The sequence below is a fragment of the Berghia stephanieae genome, chromosome 12 (assembly GCF_034508935.2).
Source record: "Berghia stephanieae isolate SIO BIC M18660-M18661 chromosome 12, UCSD_Bste_1.3, whole genome shotgun sequence".
In the NCBI taxonomy this organism is placed as follows: Eukaryota; Metazoa; Mollusca; class Gastropoda; order Nudibranchia; family Aeolidiidae; genus Berghia; species Berghia stephanieae.
The window spans coordinates 38,075,516-38,095,670 of NC_088371.1; the positions used below are offsets into that span (position 1 = coordinate 38,075,516).

At 37.6% G+C, this 20,155-nt stretch overlaps 1 long non-coding RNA gene across 1 annotated transcript in view; it reads left to right on the forward strand.

Moving 5' to 3' along the window:
* The first annotated feature begins 572 nt into the window (after window positions 1-572).
* Window positions 573-20,155, forward strand: part of LOC144957724 (uncharacterized) — a 159,877-nt gene continuing 140,294 nt past the window's right edge. Inside the window, exons 1-2 of the long non-coding RNA XR_013642197.1 lie at window positions 573-615; window positions 834-1,043. This is a non-coding gene — a long non-coding RNA (uncharacterized LOC144957724). The remainder of the gene's footprint in view (window positions 616-833; window positions 1,044-20,155) is intronic.

Genomic DNA, 20,155 nt, shown 5'->3' on the forward strand with positions numbered 1-20,155 from the left:
GTTGGAGTAAATAATATGCATTGTGGTAAATATCAAATATATATATATATATATATATATATATATATATATATATATATATATATATATATATATTATATTATATTCTACAAACTTACAATGCCAAATCCGAAAAGCTCTTTAACGGGAAATGTTTTTAATTACCAGAGAATGTTTATCAATCCTGTCATGCTACCACTTTTATTAGGCCCTTGTGTCTTGCACACGGTTACAATACAACAGGGATTAATATTCTTCACCGTGGTATAATAGGGCCGTTTTTACAACGCGCCCCGTAACACCCTCTACAGGACCCCGGATCTCACCACAAGGCTAGATTTTGTGACCGCACTCGCGTGGTTTACTCTCGTGTGGGGTTTGGATTGCGGTGTGCGTGTATGCGTGTGTGTGTGTGTGTGTGTGTGTGTGTGTGTGTGAAGCAATGTGTGGGAGTGAGAATGCGATTGTGAGTGAGCGAGAGCGAGTACTCGACATCTCTTCACGCGTCAATGCACGGTGCCCGCGTGAGCAATAATCCACCGCAGGCAATCGGATTTTTGAAATTAATTTCTACTCAACTCAACCCCTATACTCCAACGAAATGTTTAATAAGAAGTGATTTTCATCTTAATACCATCATATCATTATTACTGTTATTATTTTTAGTGATTTACCATTCATATATATATATATATTATATATATTATATATATATATATATATATATATAATAAATGATATAGTATGGGATTATAAATGAAATCACCGACGTTTCTGTACAAAACGGATTATTCGCTGGATTAATTTTTTTCTTTATATATCTATATATATAGGTGAAGTTGTGTTTGATCTCTATTTTGTTTCCATTTTCACTATTCCGTTATTATTGGTGTTGTTATTTATTACTTTTATTTTAGTTGTTGTTGTCAGTCTGTTGTATGGAACATATTTTCATCTGTGCGTTGATTTCCATATTGATAAATATTAACAGACCAAACAGCTTGAGAGGAAACACCTCACTTCTATACCGATGTATTTTGCAGGTAAGTGTTATTTAATTTTTTTAAAAAGTAGTTCTTCCAAGCCATTAGACCCGTTGAGCCAAACGTAATCCCGGTTTCTTAAGCGTGAAACACACTATCAAAATGCTTGTTACCTTTTTGATAGGACGATATCCATCGTAAAGTACTTTCAACCAGCTCTTATAGATCCAGTTATCCGATATCTGCTGGGTTGACAAGGGTATCAACCCCCCGCCCCCCCCCCCCCCCCCCCAAAAAAAAATAAAATAAAACAAAAAAAAAAAACAAAAAAAAAACCACTACCTTCCAGATGATTTCGGTCCCCTTTGCATGAGAAGCAAAAGCTTGACTCACTGAGCCACCTTGTCATCTGACATGTTTGTAAACCATTTTCAAACGCGTATCTAAAACATGAGAAATGATATGGAATTGGCGCGTATATAGACACTAAAGGGAGGGCGGAGAGAGTAGAGGGTTGTCAGATAAAAACATGGAATAAACAAATACCACAATGTCAGGATACCAAACACGGAACCGCCTGGCTGAGAGGAAAAGGTTACGGAGCAAAATGACTTTGTGATATTTATAATCATCATCATCATCATCATCATAATAATCGTCATCATAATCATCATCATCATAATCATCATCATCAATATTATTATTATTATTATTATTATTATTATTATTATTATTATTATTATTATTATTATTATTATTATTATCATTATTATTATTATTATCATTATTATCATTATTATTATTATTATTATTATTATTATTATTATTATTATTATTATTATTATTATTGGCATTGTTATTACTACTATTACTATTATTAGCTTTCATTATTACCATAATTATCATCATCATCATCATCATCATCATCATCATCATCATCATCGTCATCATCGTCATCATCATCACCTTACAGTTACCATTATTAATTCAATTTGAAAGCGCAGCGACTCTTTAGCACAATTTTGTCTTATTTTTAAAAAAATATAACACCTAAACACACACACACACACACACACATACAAACACCCACACCCACACACACACACTCACACTTTAGTTAATTATAATGTTTATTTTCTTCATTCAAAGTGCTAGAAATAGCTATCTGTTACTGAATTGTGATCAGAGTTGTACCGTAGCCATCGTTATGTTATAGCCTGACACTGAAACCCAAAAGGACTGGCAGTTTGACGTCATTATTTGTTTGTTTGTTTTTGCCGTAGCCGTCGTTATGTTATAGATAGTTCGAAGATGACGTCACTCATGTGTTTGTTATTGTTTTTTGCCATCCGCGTTCATGAGTAATGCTCACTGAACTGTATTAACCCGACTATAAACGTTCATGGTTACACACAGTTTTGTGTGTTGGTCCGTTATACTTCTGGATGGCAATGTTATGAGCTTCTTAGACAAGCGCATACTGTCTATAGCCTGATACTGAAATCCAAAAGGAATGGCATTTTGACGTCATTATTTGGTTTTTGCACCGCCTTGTGAGTTGTCGTTAGTAGAGCTCATGGAAACAAGTAATTCCATTGGTTGAACCATTGAATACAACTTACGATTTGTTTTCTTTTGTGGCAAAAGACTGGCATTTTGACGTCAATTTTTGGTCAGTATCAGCGTGGCCTTTGTAAAGTCATGGCCTGATACTGACCAAAAAATGACGTCAAAATGCCAGTCTTTTGCCACAAAAGAAAACAAATCGTGAGTTGTATTCAATAGTTCAACCAATGAAATAACGTATTTCCATGATCTCTGCTAACGACAACTCACTAAGCCGTGCAAAAACCCAAATAATGACGTCAAACTGCCAGTCCTTTTCGATTTCAGTATCAGGCTATAACATAACGATGACGGTATCAAGCCATCACTTTACGAAGGCCACGGTTCTCCTGTGTACGTGACTGGTAAACAATCCAAAATAACAGCCGAGACAGTTTTCATTTTTTAAAGTTCACTCTCAACCAAGGAAAAAAAATGATAAGTATTGAGATATAAGCTGCAATTTATTAAACAAAGACATATACTGTGGACGTTTCGGTTTTCCCCTTTATCAACAAACGGATAATAGTCATTGATTGCGAGACTTTGGATTAGCAGCCTGTATATCGTAAAGTATTTTCCGCTTGATCAATCAGACCCAGCGACCCAATCACTGCTCTGCGCAATGTTGAGTCCTTGGAAAAGACTCTTTACTCACTTTCTCTGACCGTACTCATGTGTAAAATGAATACCTTGCCATTACCAACAGCGTTATCTCTGTTCGAAAAATAAAAGGTGCAATATCGCCTAACAGGCGCCATGTCCCGTCCTAAATGTTAAGTGTTGCATTTAGTCATCGACACTTGTAAAGCGCTTTGAGCACTTTTAATGGATATTGCGCTATATAAAAGCTCAAATTTGAATATATTCTTGAATATCAGTACCGATGACTATATCTACGAGCCCTAGCTCAGTTTACGGGGCTACACTGTGACTGACGCCTGGGTTATTCAGTTCTTCTCTCGGAAAAGGACAGACAAATTTCCCCTATGGGATGAATAAAGGTGAATTTTATTTTATTTTTTAAAAAAATAAAATGCTCGCATAAGAACATAAATTATTTATAATGGAAATTTTATTCCATTTGGAACTTTATGGAGGATAAGGGGGGGGGGGGGGGGGGAGGGTGAGATTGGCATTGACAAGATAAGTTGACGTCACTCGGGTCTTTGTTATTAATTTTTGCTATCCACGTTTACGAGTAATTATCACTTAACTATATTGATCAGGCAAAGAAAAACGATCAGGGTTATGCAGAGTTTTGTGTGTTGGTCTGTTATACTTCCGGATGGCAATGTTGTGAGCTTCTTACCCAAGCGCATACTATCTATTACAGAATTCACTGTAGTGGAACCATGGAATCGTATCCACTATTTGTATAAAGCTGACTATTTTTAATGATAATGTTACGCCTGGGTAGTTTTTGCCCCGTAAACAAGGCGAATTCATGAGCAGTGGAATAATAGCTTCTATATAGCGCATGACGAGAACTACATTTTGTTCAATACAACTGAGAGCTGTAAACATCAAGCAACATAGCAGTCAAAACAGATACAATACAATGGTGTATTGTGAGGTGGAGGGGGGTTGGTTGGGGGGGGGGGTTGGAGGGGGAGGGGGGAGTGTAGTCAGAAGTATTTACACAAATGGTAGGGATGTCAAACCAATTCGATTCAATAGTCTGATGTCACGTTGCCCAGCAACGGCGGCCATCGTGGTTCTAAACAAAGAAAATTGGTACGTTTTATTCTTCATGCTAGCTAGAACTTTTCATATGTCTTGTAAAAGTCAAAACATGATCAGATTTACAATGTGTTTTTTCCCCTCTGGATACGCTTTTATACTCGTCAGAGAAATATTTCATAAGGGCGCCCACTATTGTACCGAAAGTTTAGAGCCAGTTGCTAAGTTACCATGCGTCAATACGAGGGAAGTGACGACATGACTGTTGAAGCGTTTTATGGCCCTGAAGTGAGAATATCATCATTACAACAATCGCCCGCCTTTGTGTTTGTTGTGTTTGTTAACACAAAATGAAGCCACACTATTAGTAAACAATAGGTTGGTACCCTGGTGTTTGTTTCTGTGATAGAATCAACCATAATATTATGACGAACCACTCACTGTGTATGTTATGTTATAGATAGTATGCTCTTGGCTAGAAGCTCATAACATTGCCATCCGGAGGTATAACGGACTAACACACAAAACTGTGTGTATCCATGAACGTTTATAGTCGGATTAATACAGTTCAGTGAGCATTACTCATAAACGCGGATGGCAAAAAACAACAACAAAGACCTGAGTGACGTCAACTTCGAACTATCTATAGCCTGACACTGAAATCAAAAAGGACTGGCATTTTGATGTCATTTTTAGGTTTTTGCACCGTCTAGTGAGTTGTTGTTAGTAGTGCTCATGGAAACAAGTTATTTCATTGGTTGAACTATTGAATACAACTCACGATTTGTTTTCTTTTGTGGCAAAAGACTGGCATTTTGACGTCATTTTTTGGTCACTGTCTGACCATGGATATGACATTAAGAACATACTGTTGTTTCAATAATTATGTTGTAATTTGTTGTAACGCTATTGCGATTCTACCAGATTCACTCTGGACATACACACACACACACACACACACACACACACACGATAAACATTATATATGATATGAACATTTATATAGAGCATTATTATTCATTTGTTCAATTTTTAACAGTATAAGAATGAAATTTAAGAATAGAAGAGATAGAAGAAGAAGAAGAAGAAGAGAAGAAGAAAGAAGAAAGAAGAAAGATGAAGAAGAAGAAGAAGAAGAAGAAGAAGAGAAGAAGAGAAGAAGAGAAGAAGAAGAAGAAGAAAGAAGAAGAAGAAGAAGAAGAAGAAGAAGAAGAAGAAGAAGAAGAAGAAGAAGAAGAAGAAGAAGAAGAAGAAGAAGAAGAAGAAGAAGAAGAAGAAGAAGAAGAAGAAGAAGAAGAAGAAGAAGAAGAAGAAGAAGAAAGAAGAAGAAGAAGAAGAAGAAGAAGAAGAAGAAGAAGAAGAAGAAGAAGAAGAAGAAGAAGAAGAGAAGAAGAAGAAGAAGAAGAAGAAGAAGAGAAGAAGAGAAGAAGAAGAAGAAGAAGAAGAAGAAGAAAGAAGAAGAAGAAGAAGAAGAAGAAGAGAGAAGAGAGAAGAAGAAGAAGAAGAAGAAGAAGAAGAAGAAGAAGAAGAAGAAGAAGAAGAAGAAGAAGAAGAAGAAGGAAGAAGAAGAAGAAGAAGAAGAAGAGAAGAAGAAGAAGAAGAAGAAGAAGAAGAAGAAGAAGAAGAAGAAGAAGAAGAAGAAGAAGAAGAAGAAGAAGAAGAAGAAGAAGAAGAAGAAGAAGAAGAAGAAAGAAAGAAAGAAAGAAAAGGAGGAGGAGGAGAAGAAGGAGTAAATTAAGAAAGAAAGAAAGAAGAACAAAAGATAACGAAAGAAAGAAAGAAAGAAAGAAATGCCAATTACTGGCAAAGACCATAACAATTTCTCCCCAATCATGGGTTGGTTACTCATCAAAATAACAAGACTATTTCACCCAACAGCTGGACATGGTTCGTTATTAGCCCCCGATACTTTTTCAAGGGACGAAACTCTATTTGAAAAGCGTGAACAAGTACACAGGGGAGATAACTAATTCACCAATTTCCTGTTTTAGGACAAAAATAACACAAAGCTCAGCTGCCCGTCGGAGTTAAAGTGTAAAAACCAACACTAATCAACCAAGGGCAACTGTAACGAGATCATAATCAGATTTACACACAAGAACCAGTTTTCGCTGGCAAGCTAAAAAAAAAAAAAACCACAAAATAAACCAAATCAAACATCTTTGGTTATTACTCAAACCGATGTATAGATAGTTCGAAGATGATGTCACTCAGGTCTTTGTTTTTGTTTTTTGCCATCCGCGTTTATGAGTAATGCTCACTGAACAGTATTAACCTGACTATAAACGTTCATGGATACACACAGTTTTGTGTGTTGGTCCGTTATACTTCCGGATGGCAATGTTATGAGCTTCTAAGCCAAGCCCATACTATCTTTACATCCTGCTACTAAAATGGTTACGCTACCGTATGATTCAATATGTAATCTATTCATTGTGTCTTCCGGAGGACTGGTTACATACACACTTTCACGGATTTTGGAACCGGAAAAGTAAAGGGTGTGACTTCACGCCTTTCCGTCCCCATTATTTTTTGGTCACCAATCAAGAGACATAATTTTTAAGCAACTCCTTGTAATTAATTGCGACAGCCTGCCGGGTGATTAGTTCTCCTGCAATCTATATAGATGGTATGCACTTGGCTAAGAAGCTCACAACATTGCCATCCGGAAGTATAACGGACCAACACACAAAACTGTGTGTAACCTTGAAGGTTTATAGATAGTATGCGCTTGGCTAAGAAGCTCACAACATTGCCATCCGCAAGTAAAACTGGCCAACCCAAAAAACTGTATGTAACCTTGAAGGTTTATAGTCTGGTTAATAGAGTTTAGTGAACGCGGATGGCAAAAAACAACAACAAAGACATAAGTGACGTCATCTTCGAACTATCTATAGTCTGTTTAATACAGTTTAGTGAGTATTACTCATAAACGCTGATGGCAAAAAGCAATAACAAAGACCGGAGTGACGTCATCTTCTATCTATACCGGGTTTTAAACTATCAAGGTTACACCGTTTTTTTTTTCACCGGTACGAATAATTTGGAGGTAGGAAATGTTGAGTATGTTACTTAAACGCACACTTTCAATCTATCACAAATTTTCATCTATTTGGATGACTATGGAAAAGACAAACAAACAAACAAACAACCCGACAAATAAACAAACCACAGACTGGAATATGACGTCACAGGGGTCCACATGTACCGTGTGCTTGAGAAGACCGCCAGAAACTGCCTCAAGACATCTCGTCCAAATGAGGTGTGACCTTCAGAGGTCTCGGAGAGGAAGATGGCTGGAGGGAGGAGTCGTTATTTTTCCACTAGATGGCTTTGCCAAATTTAAAACATTAAAACGGGGGGCGAGAGAACGGGAGAGAGAGGGGGGGGGGGAGGGAGAGAGAGAGTGGGGGGGGGGAGAGAGGGAGGAGAGAGAGTGAGAGGAGAGAGAGGGGAGGATGGAGAGAAGTGGTGAGAGAGAGGGAAAAAAAGAGAGGTAGAAAGAGAGAGAGAGAGAGAGAGAGAGGGAGAAAGAGAGGGAGAGAGAGAGAGAGGAAGAAAGAGAGTAAGGGAGAGAGGACAGAGTGGGAGAGGCGAAAGAGAGGGGAGGATGGAGAGAAGTGGCGAGAGAGAGAGAGAGAGAGACAGGGAGAGAGAGAGAGAGAGAGAGACAGGGGGAGAGAGAGAGAGAGACAAGGAGAGAGAGAGGGAGAGAGAGAAAGGGGAGAGAGAGAGAGAGAGAGAGAAAGAGAGAGAGAGAGAGTGAGAGAGGTACAGCGATGTGGGGAGGGGGGAAGAGAGCGAAGGAGAAAAATAAAAGAGAGAGAGAGATTGAGGTTGGGAGATAACTAGGTAGAGATAGAAAAGAGATAGATAACGGGTAGGGACCAACGTGGCAGAGAAGAGTGGACTTTGTTTGGTAGCCAAGAAGTACCGAGTTCGAATCCGCCACCGTTATAGGTGGGCCTTGAGCAAGTACCTCGCGCTAGTTCAACATGCAGCGCTGCACTGCGGATGATGCCTGGGTAATTCCAGTTTCCGTCATAATACCGTTTTGAAACGAAAAGTCACCAACATGAAGCAGAGACGAATATAGAGTTTGTACGCCTATATGGTCTTGTGTTATGACACTCGCTTTAGGATCGGAGGGTCCTGGGTTCGAACCTCGCTCGGCTCATAGTTGAGTTCCTGGAAAAGGCTCTTTACTCATATTCTCTCAAGGTACTCAGGTATAAAATGAGTACCTGACCGTTAACAGCGTTGTCTCTGTTGAAAATAACTGTAATAAGGCCTGAAAGGCGCCATGTCTCGCTCTGCATGTCACGTGTTGCTGTTGGCCAGGGACCCAGTAAAGCGCATTGAGCACGTTAAGTGGATATTGCGCTATTTAAAAGCTCAATCCATTTTTAAGGAATAGTGAAATAGATTAGCAAAGAGAGAGAGAGAGAGAGAGAGAGCGAGAGGGAGAGAGAGAGAGAGAGAGAGAGAGAGAGAGAGAGAGCGAGAGGGAGTAAGAGAGAGAGAGAGAGAAAGAGAGAGAGAGAGAGAGAGAGAGAGAAATAGACTCCAGAGCGAGCGAGAGCGGTGGGATTATGAAGAGAGATATTTCTATAGACAGAGAGAGAGAGAGAGAGAGAGAGAGAGAGAGAGAGAGAGAGAGAGAGAGAGAGAGAGAGATACTTTCCACAACAACCTTGAGTGTATTCCTATCCATCCATATCGTTGCCTATTTTTCCACTGAATTTACAAATAATTCCACACACTGAACTTCAACCTAAAAAAGCCCCAACAAAACACATTTTTGGCCGTGCCCGATCTCTCACGGATGAGTGGTTACACGTTTTCAATATCTCCCAACAAGGAAAAGGTGGCTTGTATTAGTCACGGTTATCTGGTCTTGCTGTCCGATCCTATCCAAGTGCTGGGGTCCCAACAGTCTGAATATCCCTTGTCATTAATTAGTAGCAACAACAACGGAAAAGATAACAAATTCTAGTAATGTTACCCGCTGATTCTTAACAGTCGTGGGTGGGGATATGTGGTTTAGTGGTATGGCACTTGCCTTCGAATCGGAGGGTCCTGGGTTCGAATCCCATTCTGAGAGGCGTATAGTTGAGTCCTTGTTAAAAAAAACACTCGTTACTCACATTCTCTGACTGTACTCGGGTGTAAAATGCGTACCTGGTTGTTAACAGAGTTGTCACTATTGAAAACAGTCTCGTAACAGGCGTCATGTCTCGTCCTACAGGTGTTGCTTTTGTCTAGGGACCCCTATTTTTAGTGGATATTGCGCTATAGAAAAACTCGTTGTTTTTTTTTTTGCCATCCGCGTTTATGAGTAGTGCTCACTAAACTGTATTATCCAGGCTATAAACGTTCATGGTTACACACAGTTGTGTGTGTTGGCCAGTTATACTTCCGGATGGCAATGTTATGAGCTTCTAAGCCAACCGCATACTATCTATATAATATGGTCCAGCAAAATGAGCACTAAATGACAGTGTCAAGTTTTTGAGCTATAACAAAATATTTTCTTTTTAATTTTGTGATGTAACGAATGTGACGATTTTGCTATAGTTGGGAAGGAGAGGGTTAATGACAACATAGGTGCTCTTATTATAAACAAATATTATCTTAAATCGTTTCACATGAAATGACAGGTTGTATTTATTATTTCACGAGCTGCTACCACTCCTGTAAATCAACAGAAACTCACGGAAAATGCGCTGAACTATCAGAGTCATATCAAAAGGGTTCAACAGTCATGACGTCACTTCCCCCTAATGACGCAAAGTAACTTAGTAACTGGTTCTAAACTATGGGAATAATGTGCGAACGCCCTTATGAAATACTTCTCCGACGTACACAGAATTGTATCTAAAGGAGTAAAACATAAATATAATCACGTTTTGACTTTTATACATTCTCTCACATTATGACATGTGAAAAAGTTTGAGCCGGATGAAGAATAAAAAGTACCGATTTTCTTTCTTTAGAACCAAGCCGCTGGTTGTTGGGCGGACGTGACATCAGACTATTGAATCCTATTTGACACGAGCACATCATCAGGATGTAACATGTTGAGTATTTGTAATGCGATCAGAGACAAACACAGACTTAGTGTCATGTGAGAATGTTTACCTGGCATGGCCGTTGCCAAGGACAATATCATAGAAGTATAATTATATATGACACATCGATCGTCTCCATCTGGTAGGTGTCTGAGTTAAGAAATAAAATAGCAATGTGAAATTGAATGTAAGCTTCAATTTAATATAGGGAATGAGATTAGCGGAAGAGTAGCGTCCCTTGATTGGACGTCACCCATAGTCTGTGACGTCACCGGCGGAAAAGTTATTAGAAAGAGAACGTCATGTTGGTTGTGCGCATGCGTCTCTCGTCCTCGCTTCCGGTGAAAGCGGCTTGAGACACTTCAAAACCAATTTGATGCTCTCTCTGTAAGGTGACGTCCAATCAAGGGACGCTACTCTTCCGCTAATCTCATTCCCTATAAGAAAACATATAAAATGGACGTTTTTGGTTTCCCCCTTAACAACAAAACAGGATGAATGAAACACTACAGACGAATGAGATAATGTGGTAGTGGCCACGGTTGTTAACAACACATTATCTCATTCATCTGTAGTGTTTCATTCATCCTCTTCTATCTATAGAGTATATGCGCTTGGCTAAGAAGCTCACAACATTGCCATCCGGAAATATAACGGACCAACACACAAAACTATGTGTAATCTTATAGTCTTGTTAATACAGTTTAGTGAGAATTACTCATAAACGCAGATGGTTAAAAAACAAAAATAAAGAACTGAGTGACGTCAACTTAGAACTATCTATAGATTTCAGGTTAGTAAATGAATTCCATTCAAATGTTCATTTATGATACGGGAAACGTTTTTGTTTTTTACCCGAAAGGTAAAGAGTTCCTTAAGCAAGAAACCCGACTTGAATACTTTTAAGAGCTGCACTGTGGCTGACGCCTAGGTTAATCCAGTAAGAGACCCGAAAGACACATTTCCCCTTGGGTAAGAATGAGATGAATTTCATGTTATACTATGAATATTAGGGAGGGGCGTAACTCAGCGGGATGGTCTTTGGTTCGTTCCCCCCTCGTGGCCTTGAGCAAATCATCCCATAATGCCGAGCTCATTTCCGGCACTGCACTGCAGCTTACACCGACCTGGCTTATCCCAGTCGCCACTTAGAATAGAAAATAAATAAATATTTGTGACCCCTCGTCTCAAAACGGTATTATGTCGGGATGTACCAGATACTAAAAAGTCAAATTATAGTTAAACTGGTCAAAAATATGAACCGTTGGTATTTAGCACAGTAAAATATGATATTCCTTCTACTCTATAAAGCAAATAAACTCAACTTAAGCATGATATTTCTGGCTATAAATTCCATTTTCAGCATCTTAATCATGCCGACTTAATACCGTTTTGAGACGAAGGGTCACATTTCTCCTTGAACATAAATAAAGGGGAATTATATTTGTTTTTAAAATCGTAGAGACTTAATATCTTTGTTTACAGATGTATAACATCAGCTAATAAAGAGATTCTCAAAAACCACGTGACTATTGTCAAGAAATAAACAAGCTAATGAACCAACTCAATTCGCCTATTGAAACGAAGGCTGTTATTGTCAGAACTCTTCTGCTTTGAAATCCAACTCCTGCTAATTTAACTCCCATTTCATTGCGTTACATTACCTTTTCTCTCTTAGTTTTTATTGTATTTGTTAAACCAAGACTCGTCTGTTCCTTTCTCTGATTCTAGTCTCTTGTTACACTTATCTCGTTTGTCCCTCTATTATACTGTTCGCTTCTCTCTCTCTCTCTCTCTCTCTCTCTCTCTCTCTCTCTCTCTCTCTCTCTATCTCTGTGTGTGTGTATATATTATATTTATATTATATATATATATATATATATATATTATTCTTATTTATTAATTACGAAGAACTACCAAAAGATGAATCTAGGAAAGTACGGAAAACACAAGAATTTAATTTCACTTCTACTTCCTAATGGGAGCAAAACGCTCGAAACAATATTGTGCAGCTGATCATAATTATACTTGAAATGTTCTATATATATATATATATATATATATATATATATATATATATATATATATATTATTTATATACACACACACACACAATATATATATAATATATATATATATATATATATATATATATATATACATATATTAGATATTCCATCCTTTCAATTTGTCCTTATAACAACCTCAGAGAAGAGAGGCGATTCTATAGAAGTACAATTTTGTTCTTGGCATCAAAGAACATTTTGATGTTTGATCGTCTTGTTCTTTCGTTTATTTATCGTAATTTAAACTGTAAAGACGTTTAACGTAAATACTCTGGCTGTTGACGTCCATGGGTACAAACAAAATAGTTTCAGATATCTAGATAGTAGCTATTTTGTAAATAAATAAAGCATCTTTAGTTTTTCTCTTTTAACTAATAACCAATAGGATTCAGGAGTCTGATGTCACGTCGCCCGGCAACACTGGCCATCTTGGTTCTAAAAAAAGAAAATCATTACTTTTTATTCTTCATGCTGGCTAGAACTTTTCATATGCCTTGTGATCAGAATGTGTAAAAGACAAAACATGACCAAATTTATGGGTTTTTTTTTCTCTGCAAACGCTTTTATGCTCGCCGGAGAAACATTTCATACGGGCGTCCGTCATTGCTCCGATAGTTTTGAGCCAGTGTTACTAAGTTACCATGCGTCATTAGGAAGGAAGTGACGTTACGATTGTTGAAGAGTATTGGTGTGGTCGCAATATCCCGAAGAAGGAAGCATTGTCCCGTGACCCAAATTCTATTATGACATACTAAATTTTATTCAATAGTCTGATGTCATGTCGCCCAGCAACGGCGGCCATCGTAGTTCTAAACAAAGAAAATCGGTGATTTTCTATTCTTCATGCAGGCTAGAACTTTTGTGATCAGAATGTATAAAAGTCAAAACATGATCATATTTATAATATTTTTCTCCTCTGGATACACTTTTATGCTCGTTTGGAGAAATATTTCGCCATTGTTCCGATAGTTTAGAGCCAGTTACTAAGTTAGCATGCGTCCTTACGAAGGAAGTGACGTTACGACTGTTGAAGCGTAATTTTGATAAAAAATTGTTTTTAAAATAATTATATAGATAGAATGCGCTTGGCCAAGGAGTTCACAACATTGCCATCCGGAAGTATAACGGACCAACACACAAACTCTGTGTAACCATGAACTTTTATAGTTGGTTAATACAGTTAGTGAGAACAACTCACGAACGCGGATGGCAAAAACAATAACAATGGCTGATTGACGTCATCTGCTACTATATTATATAATTGTATATTATATATTATATATATTATATATTATATATACATATGGTGGGTGGGGGGGTCTTGTATTTTGTTTATTTACCCAAATGCACCAAGTGACACGGCATCATCAATGGTGCTTTGTCCTGTGTATATTTTATGTATTGTTTGTAGTGACTTTCTTCTCACTTGTTCAGACATTATAATGAGCCAATTCCACGAGCCACTTACGCTGAATGACTCCAGTATTAACGGGCTCACATTTCCCACTCAAATCAAATCATTACAAAGGTTCTCTTTACCTGGGTGATGCTCTCTCTCTCTCTCTCTCTCTCTCTCTCTCTCTAACTCTCTCTCTCTCTCTCTCTCTCTATCTCTCTCTCTCTCTCTCTCTCTTTCTCTCTCTATGTCTCTATCAATCTCTATCCATCCATCTATCTATCTATCTATCTATCTATCTATCTATCTATCTATCTATCTATCTATCTATCTATGTCTCCTTCTCTCTCTATCAATCTCTCTCTCTCTCTCTCTCTCTCTCTCTCTCTCTCTTTCTCTCTTTCTCTCTCTTATATATCTCTCTTTTCTCTATATGTCTATCTCTTTCTATTCCCATTCTCTATCTATCTCTCGTATCTCTTCCCCCCATCCCCACTCTCTCTCTCTCTCTCTCTCTCTCTCTCTCTCTCTATCTTTCTCTCGTTATCTCTCTCTATCTCTCTCTCTTTCTCTCTCTATATCTCTATCAATCTCTATCCATCTATCTATCTATCTATCTATCTATCTATCTATCTATCTATCCATCTCCCCCTCGCTCTCTCTATCAATCTCTCTTTCTCTCTCTCTCTCTCTCTCCCTCTCTCTATCTATCTATCTATCTATCTATATATATGTCTCCTTCTCTCTCTATCAATCTCTCTCTCTCTCTCTCTCTCTCTCTCTCTCTTATATGTATCTCTCTTTTCTCTATATGTCTATCTGTCTATCTCTTTCTATTCTCATTCTCTATCTATCTCTCGTATCTCTTCCCCCCATCCCTACTCTCTCTCTCTCTCTCTCTCTCTCTCTCTCTCTTATGGCCGCATATCTTGAGGAAGATGTTATGTTATTTGCTGAAGAAGGATATTTTGCATTGTTGTCCATAATAATATTTTTTTTTATTGGAATGAATATAGCAGCAGGTATGCGACTTATAAACAAACGATCGAGTTTCGCTATAGATAGTATGCGCTTGGCTAAGAAGCTCATAACATTGCCATCCGGAAGTATAACGACCAACACACAAAACTGTGTGTATCCATGAACGTTTATAGTCGGGTTAATACAGTTCAGTGAGCATTACTCATAAGCGCGGATGGCAAAAACAATAACAAAGACCTGACTGATGTCATCTTCGAACTATCTATTGGTGGTTAAAACAAAGTCCATTTTTTTTAAAAATCACTTCACCGGCTTTTTTCTCAACGCACTCAAAGATAAACTGAGTACCTGAACGATAAAATTGTTGTTTATATAATATATACATTTCTCAGTTGGTAGAGCACTCGCTTCACATGTAAAGGGACCAAGGTCGATCGCTTGTCCATCCCGCAGAGAATGGGTCGCTGATTCCGTTAGATCCGACCGAAAGTAATTTTTGGTTAACTAGCATCATATCCAAACGATAGCAAGCAATGGGAGCTAACTATATTCATGTTTTCCTCCAATTGAGTCATCAATCACGTGATTTGTTGCTGTCCAACGATTGGACATTTATGAACAAAACAAAACTTACTAAAAATTCAATGATTTCTCCAGACCAGTGGAATAGTTGTCTCATCGAAACGCTTGACAAAAATGCGCCATTCCAAACAAGGACCGTCACCTACCGCAAGTATGCTCCGTGGTATACGTCGGACGTTAAAGAAGCTAAAACGAAGTGTCGGAGAGCAGAAAGACTGCTGAAAACATCAGGTCTTACGATTCATCGTGAATTATTCAAGAACGCATTTCGTGCCTGGAAGACAACAATAAAAAAGGCAAGGGCCACGTATTTTCTTTCAAAATTCGAAACTTCTAAATCTTGCAAACAGTTATTTAACATCTGCAATGATCTACTTGGACGTGAAAGATGCACTTCATTACTATCTACACCCAATCAAAGAGACTTGCCAACACATTTGTCAACTTTTTAAAGACAACATCATAACATTCGTTCAGAACTAGATCGGCATTTATAGGTACGAATACATTATGTGGTACCCCTTTAGACAAGTTCCAACCAGTTCCACCTAGTTTCATAAAAAGAGTTGATAAAAAAAGCCCCCATTAAATCCTGCGACCTTGATCCCCTACCAGCACAGCTTTTGGCCAGCTCCATCGATACATTATTACCATCCATTACATCAATCATAAATACATCCATACTGACTGGCGAAGTTCCATTGTGCTTTAAAAGTGCCTCGTCAAATCACTGCTGAAGAAACCATCACTGGACCACAATATATTAAACAATTATCGTCCTGTACCAAATGTACCTTTTTTGTCAAAACAATTTGGAGAAGGTAGTTCTTACACAATTAACATCTCATCTTAAGAACAACAGTTTGGAACAACCCTTTCAGTCAGCCTACAAACATCAACACAGTACTGAACGGCGCTTTTTAACATCTTTAATGACTTGTTATGTAATGCTGATGCTAACAATATCAATGTATTATGCCTTTTAGATCGTTCAGCTGCCTTTGACACCATTGACCATAACATTTTGTTAAGAAGACTAGAAAAAACGTTCGGCATAAAAGGAATTGCCCTTAAATGGTTTACATCATATTTACAGGATCGATGGCAGACTGTCGTGGTGAATGGTGTTCAGTCAGAACAAGTTTTACTAAATTTTGGAGTGCTACAAGGCTCTGTTCTTGGCCCTGTCCTTTTTACTGTATATATGCAGCCCCTTTCTAGAGTGATATCCAGATTCAATCTGAGTTATCATTTTTATGCAGATGATACGCAAATATAGGATACAGCACCCCTTAGTAATTTACAGTTCTTAATACAACGAATTACGAGCTGTTTTAATGAGATTAAATCTTGGATGTACCACAATAAATTAAAATTAAATGATAGTAAAACTGAGATTTTAATGTATGGAAGGCCGAGTATCCTCAGGCAAATAAATCACCTATTACTCTCGGAAATAGCACAATATAATTTTCAAATAAAGAAAAAAAACATTGGCGTCATCATTGATAAAGATCTTTCCATGACAAGCCCCGTGAATAACACCATACAATCTATGTACATAGAAATGTAATAATAAGCAAAATTCGTAATTTAATACCGAAGCATATAGCATAACTTTTAATTAATTCCCTTGTTTTATCTAAACTGGACTATTGTAACTCCCTTTGGGCGAATTTAGCTAAAGACAAAATTAGCAAACTTCAGGTTGCTCAAAATAACGCAGCCAGGCTCATTGTACGCAATAACAAAAAATACCCGTCAGCAACTCTTCTTCTCCGTGAGTTACATGGCTTCCTGTGGAAAAAAGAGTTGCCTATAAGATTTGTACTGTTGTCTACAAATCCCTGAGCACGAACAGTCCCACTTATATTAAAGACCTTCTAAACATATATGTCCCCAATAGAAACTTGAGGTCAAGCAATGACCAATCAATCCTTGTCAAACCTAAGCCATTGCTAAAATAGGTGAACATCTTTTCAATTTTCGGCCCCTCATTTTTGGAACTCTCTCCCATCACACGTGAAGATGCTCGGATTCGTTGTCAACATTCAAATCTCGCTTAAAGTTTTATCTTTTTATGTCATAATGTTGCAATATTATTTTCATATTTTGTTGTTGTTAAATTGAATTCGTATCACGTTTCCTTCATACTTGTCTCACTGTAAAATGTTTTGTTTTATATCACTGTAAAGCGCTTAGAGCCTGTGACAACGGGGTAAAGCCCTATATAAATGCCATTTATTATTATTATCTCACTGGACACCATACACTCCTACCATACCCTACCCATACCACTGCGGCTAAGTGGTCTATTGATATGACACTCGCTTTCGGATCGGAAGGTCATGGGTTCGAGCCTCGCGCTCGGCGCATAGTTGAGTCCTTGGAAAAGTCTCTTTACTCAAATTCTCTCACCGTACTCAGGTGTAAAATGAGTGCCTGGCCGTTAACAGCGTTGTCTTTGTCCGAAAAAATTGTAATATCGCCTAACAGGCGTCATGTCCCGTCCTACATGTTAAATGTTGCTGTTGGCGAGGGACCCCTTTGAGCACGTTTAGTGGATATTGCGCTATATAAAAGCTCTTTTTTAATAATTTTTTTCACTGCCATAAACGTGTCAGATACATCAAAAACATTAAAGAAATAAGCGTGAAAAGATCATAACACTAAATACCTATTTTTGTCTGTTTTCTTATCGCAGACATAAATTTTATCACCACTTCAAACACAGGTGAATGAGTTTCTGATTTCTGTTTGATATTCTTACCATTTTGTTGTGCTTGTACCGCGTGCAATAATTCTCCAATGAACAGCTTCAGACGTAGATAAAAACAGTCGGAGACAGATCGTTACTGGCCCGGGGAAACCCCTTTAGTGATTTGTTAACAGATTATATATTATTTGTGACCCATCGTCTCAAAACGGTATTATGTCGGAACGAACCATATGCCTCGAAGCCGAATTAAATGTTAGACTGGTCAAAAATATAAATTGTTGGCATTCGCACCATAAAATATGATATCCATTCTCCTCAATAAAACATACAAACTCAACACGTCTGATATTTATGGTTATAAATTCAATTTTCAACATCTTAACCAACTCGACTTAATGCCGTTTAGAGGCGGAGGGTCACATTTTATATGAGCCATAGCTTATATTATATTTTATGATCTCTTATGTTTGACAAGACTTGGCTTCTTGTTTAAATCAACCCGAGAGAGTTCAAAGGGCTCTCCTGGTACATCATTTGATTAGGACATTGCATCCTTTCAGATCTAAAGAGCCCAATTTAAATGAACTTTTCTCTTTATTTTTTCTAAGCTAGGAGATGAAATGATATATATATATATATATATATTATATATATATATATATATATATATATATATATATATATATATATATATATTATATATTTTTTAATATTTACCACAATGTTGGAGTCAGTCTACATCGATGTTTCAGGCCCTAATCAGCCATCGTCAGGACTGTGTGTAACATGGTTTGGTTTGTTGTCTGTTGTTGTTTGTTGAAGTTGATTAAAGTATAAACAATATATATATATATATATATATATATATATATAATATATATATATATAATTTGATTAGGTTTGATAAAGATACGAGCATATTATATTGATATATTCATTATTGTGTATCTGTTTGTTTTTAATGGTTGGACAACCTTTGGGATTTGGCCGACGTAGACTTATTTATAGGTCTGATAACCCAGTTCCTTATGGGCTCATTGTTGTAATGGAAATATTTAATAATGACGCAAAATATTGTCCATTAGAACAATGTTAAACTAACCCTTACTGGTGTCAGAAGTCAGAGCTGCTTATCTATGGACGTCGGATTTGACGAATCGTAAAAAAAGTTACATAAATTGAGATACGAAGGTTGCGGATAGAATCACCATAGTTAGGCCTACTAACTATGCTTGAAAAGTCTTTATGCCTATCGGGTATTTCTGATTGCATTAAAAGGACGACAGTAAAATGTAATATAAAAAAACATTGTAATAAATTGAATGTAAGCTTCAATTTAATGTACGAAAACAGATAAAATGGACGTTTAGGGTTTTCCCCTTTACCAACAAAACATTTTATTTTTGCGTTGGGTGGGTGTGAACTTTTGTGGACAATTCTGAAAATGGCTGGTAAGGAAAGGACTAACTCTCTCCTTACCAGTTATTTTTAGAATTTCCCCAGAAAATTCAAACACATCCGACACAAAAATAGACTTTTCCTCATCAAACATAAAAGTCACAAGTTGAATACAGAAAGTTGTTCAGCAAAATGATGTCTACAACACAGTGTTTAGTATTTATAGCTGTAATCAAAGCATTTCTTTACATTTTGTGACGCATAAGAGAAATCAGAATGAGAAAATTGTCGGTTGCATCGTAACGAATGTGACGGGTTTCCCAAGGTTAGTAAGGAGAGGGTGAAGAGACACCTCAAGGGTGCAATCTTTCGTCAGTGATGGAGAGGTGCAGGCGGAGGTGACTTGATCGTGTCGAATTCACGTGAACTCCTCTTCAATGCAGTGACTTACTTACTTATCCGAACCAGAGACCACCTGAGCTCTAGCCCTTCGGTCTTGTGCCATGACGTAGAAGTTAGACGTCTTTTGTAGTTGTTCCAGGTGACTATAAAGTGTGTTACTGATGCTTGGATTTGGTGGGAGGAATGTGCATCTCAGGTCTTCAAGAGGTTGACATTGAAGCAAGTGGTGTGTTACTGTTTCATTGGGGTGTTGACATAGGGGGCAGGAA